Source organism: Hippocampus comes, unplaced genomic scaffold (genome assembly GCF_001891065.2).
Source record: "Hippocampus comes isolate QL1 unplaced genomic scaffold, H_comes_QL1_v1.1 scaffold5, whole genome shotgun sequence".
Taxonomy (NCBI): Eukaryota; Metazoa; Chordata; class Actinopteri; order Syngnathiformes; family Syngnathidae; genus Hippocampus; species Hippocampus comes.
This window is the reverse complement of record NW_017805701.1, coordinates 349950-361084: the sequence shown is the minus strand read 5'-3', so window position 1 is coordinate 361084 and position 11135 is coordinate 349950. Positions and strand designations below refer to the sequence as shown.

The 11135-nt window shown below is 43.4% G+C and overlaps 1 protein-coding gene across 1 annotated transcript in view; it reads left to right on the top strand.

Annotated features, from left to right (window-relative positions):
• Positions 1 to 1224: 1224 nt before the first annotated feature.
• man1a1 (mannosidase, alpha, class 1A, member 1) overlaps positions 1225 to 11135 on the top strand; it is a 76111-nt gene continuing 66200 nt past the window's right edge. The window contains exon 1 of the mRNA XM_019882751.1: positions 1225 to 1427. The gene's annotated coding sequence lies outside the window, so the exon portion shown is untranslated. The remainder of the gene's footprint in view (positions 1428 to 11135) is intronic.

Here is an 11135-nt window from a genome sequence, read left to right as displayed (position 1 = left end):
TATGATGCCCACGTGCCATCCGCAAAACCCTCATATAACATGATCATGACATATGTCATCTGGATAACGGCTATCTCACAAAGATTTCAGTTCATCAAGCCAATTTTAACCCTTTCATGCACCCTGTAACCTGATAACATGATAGGCTGTCCACTGTAGTGACCGCCGTCCCTGAAAGGGTGAATATCACACAGGGGACAACCCAAGGAAATACAAAATGCGGTTTCTAAATGTGCTGTAACATCAACAACCCGATTCCATCGAAATAATATTTAAAATAATAATAATCCATATACCATTCAGAAAAATTTTGAAATTTTTTAAAAATCCTCCCAAAAAAAAAATCTGAGTGTAAAACAAGAAATGTTTTTTTTAATCTAAACATCCAGAAAACATAACACACAAAAACGCTGAAAAACATCTGCACGATAGCCCCAAAAAATTAATCTTAAAAAAAAACAAAAAAAACTGATAACATTTAGATCCCATCAGAGAAAACATTTACAACATGTCAAAAGAAACAGAAGAACACCACAGAACCTAAGATCTCCCAGCCAAAAATTTTAAGTCCAGATAACAAAGGGATAACATCGAGATAACGACGCGATCACTCGTGGATAACAGCGAGCGGCAAGCCGATAGCATCGCGACAAGAATGACATCGCATCCGGATAAGCCGAAGATTCCGTTCCGTTAAACAGGCTGCGTGTGTCTCGTGTGCTTCAAGTGTGTTAGTGGGCCGGCAGACGTCGTGTACGTGTATTTGCAAAGATGTACTGAGAGTGTGTTTGTATACATGAATTTGTGTGTGTGTGCGTGTGTGTGTGCACGCGCGAGTCCCCCAGGCCCGGCAGTGCAGAAAGAATTAATGAGTGGCAGGCAGGATTTTTTTTTTCCTCAAGGATGTCGTGTGATGTTCAACCATCGAACGACATCGCTCCAATGAGCCAGCGAATATGCATGTCAATGTTAGCAAGAGAATTGAAACATAGTGATGGAAAGGTGTTTTTCATTATTTTATTTTATTATAATCATAATTATTATTATTATTATTATTTAGAATAATAGAGATTTGGTTCTCATTTATACTAACATGTTTCTTTCAGAATGCTGGCAACCAGTTCAGTGTTACTGCCCGAAGACAGCTGCGATAGGCTCCAGCATGACCCGCGACCCTTGTGAGGATAAAGCGGAGATCGGAAAATGGATGAATAAACGAAAAGTAAACACGGCTCATGGAAAAATAAAAATTACTTCGACCCGGACCGATGGAACTCGGGAAACTCAAGACAAACGAATCGATGAGACAACGAGGCACACCTGGTCAAGACACGAGTGGCTGGAGGGAGCTGATTGAGTGACACGAGGAACACAGGAAAACATGACGTCAAGTTAACACGAAGGCGGATCGTGACAAAGCATCTCCGGTGAGTAGAGGCCATATTTTTGTCACGTTTGATGTTGTTTGTCTTGTTCAAAGATAAATACTCACTCTGGACTTGTGATGTTGCGGCAAAGCTGCTCGTAGTTACGTTGCACTTTGATGCTTTCTATAATTGCGATGTGATACATCTTATTTTGCCACTGACCGCCGAGAGCAAGAAACTTTTCCACTCGTGGATCAAAGCCCCGTCCCCCCCTGACGTTGCGGTTCCGGCCGGCTTTTTTGAGCGCGGCTAAAATGAGGTTTGCGCCGGCAACGCGGCCCCCGCGGAGACGCCGGCAGCCCGTCCGACTTTTATCTCCGGCAGAGCGCGTACGAGACTTGACGACGAGCAGAAGAAAGGGTGTGCTCGTCCTCGTGCTGTGAGAACAAGAGAGTGGAGTTTATTTTAGTTATGAGCTCGTTCGTGTCTTTGCGGCTTGGATGTTTGTGTTCCGCTAACACACCGGAGGCTCTCTCACGCTTCCACTGGAGATGTTGTTGCCTCTCAGACACGCTTCTTCGGCGTGTGATTACACGTCGCCTGTGGCAGGCTCCCGACACCGACGCCTGTTGACTGCCGGATGCCTCGCGCACGGCGCTCGAATTGAAACCAGTCACGACGGCAGCGACTTTGTGCTTTTGTGAAACAGAATAGAAATCAAGTTTAGGTGAACCTGAATATTATCTTTTCATTTGCTGTTTCGTCCTTGACTGTCACTCAGTATTTTTGTGGTTTTATAAAAGTACAATGTACTGTATGTGCAGCCTCAAAAGCCGATGTGGGCTCGCTGTTTCATGTTGCAGCGCATCCACAGGTCGAGTAGCTCAATGTTTGGGTGTGAGTCACCAACTGTGGGGTTTTTTTTGGGGGGGGCTATAGTCGGATCGGAGTCGGCTCAAAAGAAAAGGCGCTGATAGGTTTCTGTTGTTTTTTTGTTGTCTTTGTGAGCATCAACATTTTGAACCAAGGCGTGTTAAATTTAGACTGGCGGGAGTGCACGGATGAGATAAAATTGAGCGGGAGGAGAGCACGTCGCTAACAGTGGGAGCTCGCTTGGGGAGGAGGTGAACATGAATGATGCAACACTGCACCATTCTTTGTTCTCCACTTTCTTTCCTTTTTTTTTTTTTTTTTTTGCTCTATCTTCTTGTTGGAGGGCCGCATGCCAGACACTTGCGTTCCTCTCGCGGGCACTTTAAATAATACCCCACTTGAACCACTTACCTCAATTTAACCCCAACTCAATCATAAACTTAACCTTAACATAACCTTAACCTTAAAGCCTCCATTGGCTGGAATACATCCCACCAGGGCTTTTCCCACACCGGGACAATAAGGCACTCTAAAATGACCATGCCAACCTGAAGAGTCTGCCCATGCGCCTGGCTGTCAAGTTAAACTGAGAAGAATTTTTAAAATCCCCAATCCTCTCTTTCTCATTTTCTCTGCTTGATATGCGCACACTTCCAGCAGACGACGACGCACTCTAATTAATCCACTCTTGTGGACTATTCAAATGGCAGATATATTTTCGGGATGTAATCTTAACTCGCTCGCTATCCGCGTTTCACAACAGCGCCGATGCAAAGGCGCTCGAGTCTTATTTAACAGAGGGGAGATTTAGCCACGCCCCCAAATATGTGGAAAACTCAAAATGGTGAAGAACAGTAAAATGCGACAGCATCCTTCTCGGTCTTCGCACGTTTTCAGCAATTGTCTTTAAAACCACTCCACTGGATTGAGAAACAAATCTCTGATTTCTCTTTGGAGTGACTTTAACCCGAGTTAGTCCAGCGTGTCGACTTTAGTGTTGTTTCACTTTGTTGTTTGACTCCACTTGTCTCCCAAGGCCGACCTGCAAGTCTTTCATCTGAACCACTTCCTCCTAACACACCTTCAAACTAAAAATAGAGATGTGCCACATTAAGTTAACATTGCCCGCCTCCCTCATTTTCGTCGTCATCGCTGTCTATCCCCCTCCCGAAAAAAAAAAAAAAAAAAAAAGCGAGTCGGCCCAGAGTCTGAAAGGACCATAAATATGACGGATGCGCGGGGCGGCCGGCGGCTGTTTTACGACCCGCGGCGGCACTTCATTAAAGTGCGAATGAAATTGATGGGCGGCCATAATTGACCTCTGGAAAGCCCGACGCTCGTTTTCCACACTCACTATTAGAGGAACTTCTTTCGATCTGTATGACAGCGACACTGATGGATTCTCTGTTTAGGGCACAAGAGCGACAGATGGAGAATATTAAACTTCTCAAAAATATTTCTGTCTCGTCCAAAGCAAAACATGTCCCGAACAGTACATCACGACTTAATCTGTTGAGCGTAGCAAATTTACAACAACTAATTTTAGCGCCGCACTGATGAACAGAGAGGAGCTGAAACATCTTTACAGTATGTCCGTCTGTTTTATATTACCCCCAGGTGGGTAAAGTGGTCACATTAGAAAGAGGAGCAAAAATACAAAACAAACAGTATAATATTAAAACTAAATAAATATTTAAAACAACCAGATAGCTTAGCCTTTCAGTCCGCTAGATTAAGGCTAAAGCTAGATAGCATTTATGCGCAGTCTGGAAGCAACGGTTTGAGCATGAACGTCGCAGTACCACATGTAGAGAGATAACTTTAAAAAAAAAAAATCATAAATCAAACTATCAAACGTGCTCTAAAACCGAATTAAAAAAAAATGAAATCGAAAACTAGAATGAAAAATACAATTTTTTTTTTAAATAACCTTGGTCATGTAGCAGTCAAGCATTTTGTTTTGGAGTGTTTTTGTGTGTCCCCTTACGATTGTTTGGCTTGCTTACACACTACCGCTGTTGCTGTTGCCATCCTGGTGAATAAAACATGAGGCGTGTCGCATTCATGCCGGGTGACAGGTCGCCACCATTGATGTCGGCTCAGCCTGACATTTGCTAAGCAGCCGCTCGCTGTCCCGCCGCCGCCGGCAAGGGCTGAGGATTGTTTGTTGTCTTCGTTTGTTCGTCATCTCGCCTTCTCGTCGTCGCCGCCTCGCCGACATTGTTCGGAAAACCAAAGTCATCTTTTCATCGAGGGCGCCGACGCTCTCGTGGTGTCGTAACTCAAAGAACTCCACCAGCCAGTTCCTCACAAACGTCCAGTCGTTGGCGTGTCATTCATTTAATTAATCAATTAATTTTTTTTTTTTTTTTGTAGGCTCCATTTTTTTTCTCCCCGCAATATAAATACAATTTGTAACTTTTTACCCCTTCTATTCCAATTCATATTAATCCACTTACAGCACAAGACTTTGGTCAGGAAAAGCCTACTCGAAAACCCGAACTTTATTGGGGGTTAATCAGAGACACATTAAATAGTGGCAGGTGGTCATTTTCTTTTCAAGTGGGTCCGATTGGTTCATAGGTCACAAAAATGGTGGGAAATGATTTGGAAGAATGTGATTGCATCTCTCAATTTATTATTATTATTTTTTTTTCATTCCTCTTCAAGGAATAAACTTCCATCAACGGCCTCCTCAAGGCCGTTGATGGAAGTTTATCAAGATATTTTATTCCCCTCCATCATCTTAGCTCTTTTTTTTTATCTTGCTGTCTATATGGAAGATGTTTGACACACTATCTTGACTCCCTGCGCATTAACGTCTCGTCGATTGGTCTCTTGTTTTGAAAGCCCGGCTAGACTGCATGAATCATCACACGTGCCGGCGCACAGGAGGATGAAATAAAAAGATGCCAGTGGTAATTAGGCTTTTCCTTCGCCTCAGCTGTCATCTTTTTTTTTTTTTTTCCCTCGCCGTAGCTCCTGTGTGCGCGCTCGCCTCCAAAGGCATCAAACAAACAAACAAGTGGGTGCAAGATGCATCGTGGGTCCTCCTCAAGGGCGCCCTTCATGTCAGAAGACGTACCGTCACGCTCCTCGTCAAGCGCGCGTCGCAAGTGAAACAACATGTTGTTTTGCCAACACAATGACTTGGTCTTTGATATTTGCCAAAATGTGCCCTGTGCGTTTGTTCAGAACAGATCTTGGACCGAAAAGTGTGTGAGTCATTGAAGGCATCGCGTAATTCGATTTTTGTCAACAAATACATTATGTTCGGTGAAGGCGCTAAATCGCCATTGAATGTTTACTTTATGCTAATTACATTAGGTGACAGAAGATCAGACACGGGGGAGAAAAGACCGTGCGAGAGAGCGCGGGAAGGTAGGAGAGAAGACTGAAGGGAGAGAGGAATGAAGGGATAGAAGACAAACGAGAGGGAGGACAGACAGGAAAGGGAGAGAGGAACTGATGAGTAGACAGACGAGAAAAAGGACTGACGGGACGGGAAAGGGGGCATCTAAGAGAGGACATATGAGAGAGCAGACGTAGGAGAAAGGATAGAACAGGAGGGAGGACAAATGAAAGAGGACATGCAAGGGAGCAGAGTGACTCGAGAGAAGACAGAAGGGAGGACTGAGTGAGAGCAGACCGACAGGAGAAAGGAATCGAGAGAGGATTACTGAGGGAGCACTATCCAAGCGAGAGAGCATAGACAGGCAGGAGAGAAGACTGAAGAAAGATTGGACAGACAGGAGAGAGGAATGAAGGGGAGAAGACAAATGAGAGAGGACAGACAGGAAAGCGGGCACAAGGGAGAGAAGGACTGACGGGAGAGTCATGAGAGAGGATATATGAGAGAGCATACGAAGGAAAAAGGATAGACAGGAGTCAGGGCGAAAGAGATGGGACATACAATGGAGTAGGGAGACTACAGAGAGTAGGAGAGAGGACCTAAGAGAGGTCTGATGAGGGAGCAGACAGACCTTTTTTTTTTTTTCCGCCTGCGTCGGCAGAGCTTCAAAGTGCAAGTGACTTTGCAATTAAAACGATGCATGATTAAAGTGCGGCGCTACGAGACCTCTGCCAAGGCTTCATCGCTCCTCCCCTGCCCAATCGAATATATTTTCGTAAATCCAGACATGACGTCGGAATTGAATATTTCCCCAAAAAAAACAGCAAAAAAAAAAAAAACGCATATGCTCAGGTTGTTAAAAATTGGACAAAAAAAAAAAAAACGCATATGCTCAGGTTGTTAAAAATTGGACGTCAGAATGAAATCGCTAAATTGTCGTTGAAGTCTCCCGAACGTTCGCCTTGAGGAACTTGAAGGGTCCCGAAAAGGAATCGTGTCGGTGGCCCGTGCACACAGACATAACTCACATTAACCATTTATGACTTAATTAGCGTGAAGTGCAACACTTTATTGACCGGCCGGCCGCACGGGCGTGCGTGTGAGAGGAGGAGAGACATTAAATCAAAAAAAGCTTGTTCAGCTGGGAAAGGTTTTTCTAACCTCTCGCACTCTCTTGCCCTCACACGATTTCGCGCGCACACGCTTTCGTCACTCACTCTTTTCCACTCGCACACACACTTGCACTCGGCAATCTATCAGATGGAATGAGCGTGCGCACGCCCAGCGCTGGGCTGAAAGCCAAGTGCATCTTTTCCTGCGAGTGCACATCGAGTGCTATCAAATAAAATAAAGAATAATAAAGAAGCCGCTCGTCGATTTTCTTTTAATATTCCGCCGCACGTCAGTTCACACCTAAAACTGCTGAGGCGGCCGTTTTCCCCGTAAACGACTTGGCGGGTCGCGCGGTCTCATCGCCGCCACGTCAAGCGTCACGTCAAGGACGCGATTCCGGGACAGTTTAATTCGGTCCGGAAACTTCGGATGAGGTCGAGAGAGGAAGTCATGCAACAATATCATGTCGACAGTGAACCCTGCTTGATCGCGATGCATCTTCAACCTCGGGAGAAGTTTTGTCAGATGAAAATGAGAACATTTTCATCTCAAAAGAGCCTTTGAACTGTTTATTGCCACTTTTAGTGGAAGTTCTTTGTCAAACCAAACAAGCAATTAATGCTAATGCTAATGCCTAATTAGTAACTTTTTATGCGATGCATATTTGTACACAAACGGTGTTGTGTGACCGGAACAGATTAATGGCATTTGCATTTGTTTCAATGAGGAAAGATGCTTTAAGACCATTTGAACCATTGCACTTTAATCAGCGTAGCCTCGATGCTAATTTCTGTTAGCTTGACTTCGGTGTTGTCCGTTGGGATTCAATTCTTTCAGGAAATTACGTTAATTTGTATATAAGTAGGATACAATGTTTACTTGGCTTGATTCATGTGTCGGTTTTTCAGTCAACTTCAAGTGGAGAACCCAAAACATATTTCGTACCATAAAATAGCATTTGACTCGGGGAGAGGCGACATCTCAATTTTTCCGACTCAAATATAATTTGTGTGTGCGCTCCCTGCGTGTAGCGTATCTTTTATTCCCTTCGCGTTGGCGTTGATTTGCACCCTCCAGGCCACGGCAACATTTATTTCTTCAGCCCGAGGCCGTCGCCTGGCAGAAAGTGATGAACGTCATTAGTTCGCGCACCTCCCCTCAAGTTATTTACTTTTAATCCCGCTGCGAAATTCTCTACTGTTTCCCGATAATTACTGTTCATCTTCCTGCCAGTGGAGGTGGTGTTGTTATTTATTTTTTTGTTATTATGATGTTGCTCCTCTTGTGTTTATCGCATTAAAAATGTCACGTGGGTAGAGAGGGGGGCCGACATGATGAAGACATTAGGAAGACATTATGAGTGCGGTCATCCGTTGCAATACACAACGCTGCAATTACGGTTTGGTTTTATTGAGAAAAATGATTTGGTTTCAGGCCAGACGTGATGGAAGGATCACGGCGAATAATAACTCAACAGGCAATGGCGACACAAAATGGAGGGCGCTAACGAGCAGGGAGGGGAGAAAAATCCAATCAAAATTGTGAATGGAAACATGCCGTCTTGGTTTCTGAAGTACAAAATCACCAAAAAACAAAACAAATAAACATTGTATATTTGAACACCGAAATGTTCAACCAAACCATATCATCCTTTCTCATGCTAACCCTGTTAGCTTAATGCTAAAATGTAATGTGAAACACTATTAGCGGGCTAACGGAAAAGTAGCATAGCTGTTCTAAATCGCTCCACACATGGAGCAACAACACATTCAAACAGAACATACAACAATACTGTGTTCTGTGGGGGGGTACAATATTAGTTGGGGACCTTCTCTGACACTTTTGCTCTTAATTATGCTGCATCTCTTCAAGTTGATCTCAGTGCTGCCCAGAATGTATTGGGGGGAAAAATGTGGTACAACACTGAAAGAATTGAACTCTAAATACGTATTTTCCTGCATTAAAAAACTAAACAAAAAACTGTCGCTTAAAAATCGCCTGAAGTCAGCTGGAATAGGCTCCAGCAACTGCCCGCGACCCTCTTCAGGATAAGCGCTGTAGAAAATCGATAGATGACGTTCATCAAAGAAAGTGAAATCTTTGATTTATGAAAAAGGGTTGATTGAAGACATTTATGAAAAGGTGGGGGTGGAGGGGGGGGGCGGTCGCTGCTTTTATTGGAGTTCCCGTAGAAACTGGCGCAGATGTTTGCGCGATAGCGAGGGCCAGACGGCGACACGTCAGGCCCTCTGACGGCAGAAGCATTTTCACCCTTCAGTCAAAATGAGATAACGGGTGGAAAAACAGCCGGCGAGGATTCAAAATGTATCAGCTCTCCCGGGGAAAATGATCAAAGTCGGGATAAGGTGACGGCGAATGCAATCTGCATCGGCACAGCTTTTTAAATCCCTCAACTCTGCAAACACCCTCTTCCTGCTTTTATTGGGGTAGAGGGTCCATCATTACCACCAAAAATAAAACCTCAAATCACCCCGACCCCCCTTTTTTTGTTGTTTTTTTGCATTTTGAATGTACTTTAAGCAAATCTACATTCATATGTTATTAGAGCCAGCCGTTGGAGCTGAGATCAAATTTACATGTGGCAACAATCTTACGTACCATATAAATGCACCCCAAAACAAACAAAAACAAAAAAAACGACAGGAGTTGCAGGAAATTCTTACAAGTACTGGTTGTGTCCTATGTTTGAACGAAAATTAACAAATGCACAAAAAAATCACTAAAGGAACTGAAGGAATTTCTGGCAAATACTTGCTATGTCCTATACATGCCATATGTTTGCGAGCTTACCAAAACTATCGCACATAAAATTACACCAAAGGAGGGAAAGAGATTTCTGGCAAGTAATGACTGTGTCCAACATGTGATACCAGTCTGCCAAACATCTGGGAAGTTACAAAAGGACAATGGACAAACATACTGTTTGTGACAACAATTCCCTCGATGTCTGGGAGGTTGGTTCATTTTAGTCTCTGTTTTTTAAAGTTTTGTGACAGGAACTTCTTGCAAGTACTTTATTGTCCTTCACGTGACAACTATCGCTTCTTATCTGTATATTGTTGGCTGAAGGCTGCAGAAAGAATTCTGGCAAGTTCTAGCTGTTAAACTGAGATGTACAAAAAAGTAGACAAAAGAAGCGACACGATTTTTTCTGGCAAGGACTGAATTTGTCTTCATTGGGACAGCAATCTTCTGTATGTCTGGAAGGTTACAGAAGGAGCGCTGAATTATGTGACTACACAAAAAAAAAAAAAATACAAGTAGCAACGTAGGCAATCTGGGAATCCGTCGTCCAGCAGTCTCCCGTACGTCAGTGAAGTTATTGAAGCAGCTCTTAAGCAGGAATAAGGATGTCTTTTCAATGGATGCGACAACACACACACACACACACACACACACACACACACACACACACACACACACACAAAAAAAAAACAATTGACAACGTCCTGATGTCTGCTCAGACAGCAACAATCAATCTCCCAGGACAAGATTGGCGTCCAAATGCATAAATTGGGAAGGCTTGTTCTTGTGCTTGTTCATTTGTCCGCATAGGAAATGAACCGCCTCCTTCCTCCTCGCCAATTTCCCTCAGCTAATTGTCCCGTGTCACGGCGCATTGTTCCGGCCTTGGCCGACGCCATTATTGCGCCAGCGCTATTATTTATTTTTTTAAATGTAAAAGATTGAAGCGTTATTAATTCAGCACCTGGAATACCCTTATGTTTAATGCAGTACATCCGCTGACAAGACGGCGCCGTGATATTCTGTAGTCATGCATGATTAAAAAAACAAAGAAAAATGAAAGGAATCCATCTTTATCTGAAGAATGTTCTTTTTGTGTGTGTTTTCGTGTGTGTTGAAGTAGTAGTTGAATACTAGCCCAAACATCGATGCTAATTTCCGTTAGCCGGTGTGTGGCGTTTCACATTATTAGCCTTAAGCTAGCAGACCTTCATCCGAAGACGATATCGTTTGGTTGAACTTTTTGTTATGTGTCAGTTTTATAGTTAAAACATCAGTTAGAGGACTGCTAGAACATAACAATTAAGGAATGCTTTACTAAGTACTATTCATACATTTCAAAGTGTGTTTTGTGGTCTGGAACATAATGCCCCACAGTGAATGGACATAAACTGTCCTTAATTCCTGAAATTTACATTAAAACTACAATACATTAAAAGCGACCCATGTCCATAAACTGAAGGAAATTCTAGAAGGTAATGGCAGCATCCTATTTGTGCCAACAATCTCCATTTCTTTCAAGTTATTCCTGTGCTTTAAAGCAATGGAACTAAAAAAATAAAATAAAAAATACACTAAAGTGACTCCGGGAGGATCCCAGGCAAGTACCAACTGTGTATTAAATGTGTCAACAATCTCTCATATGTCTGTGAGGAGCCTTTCGG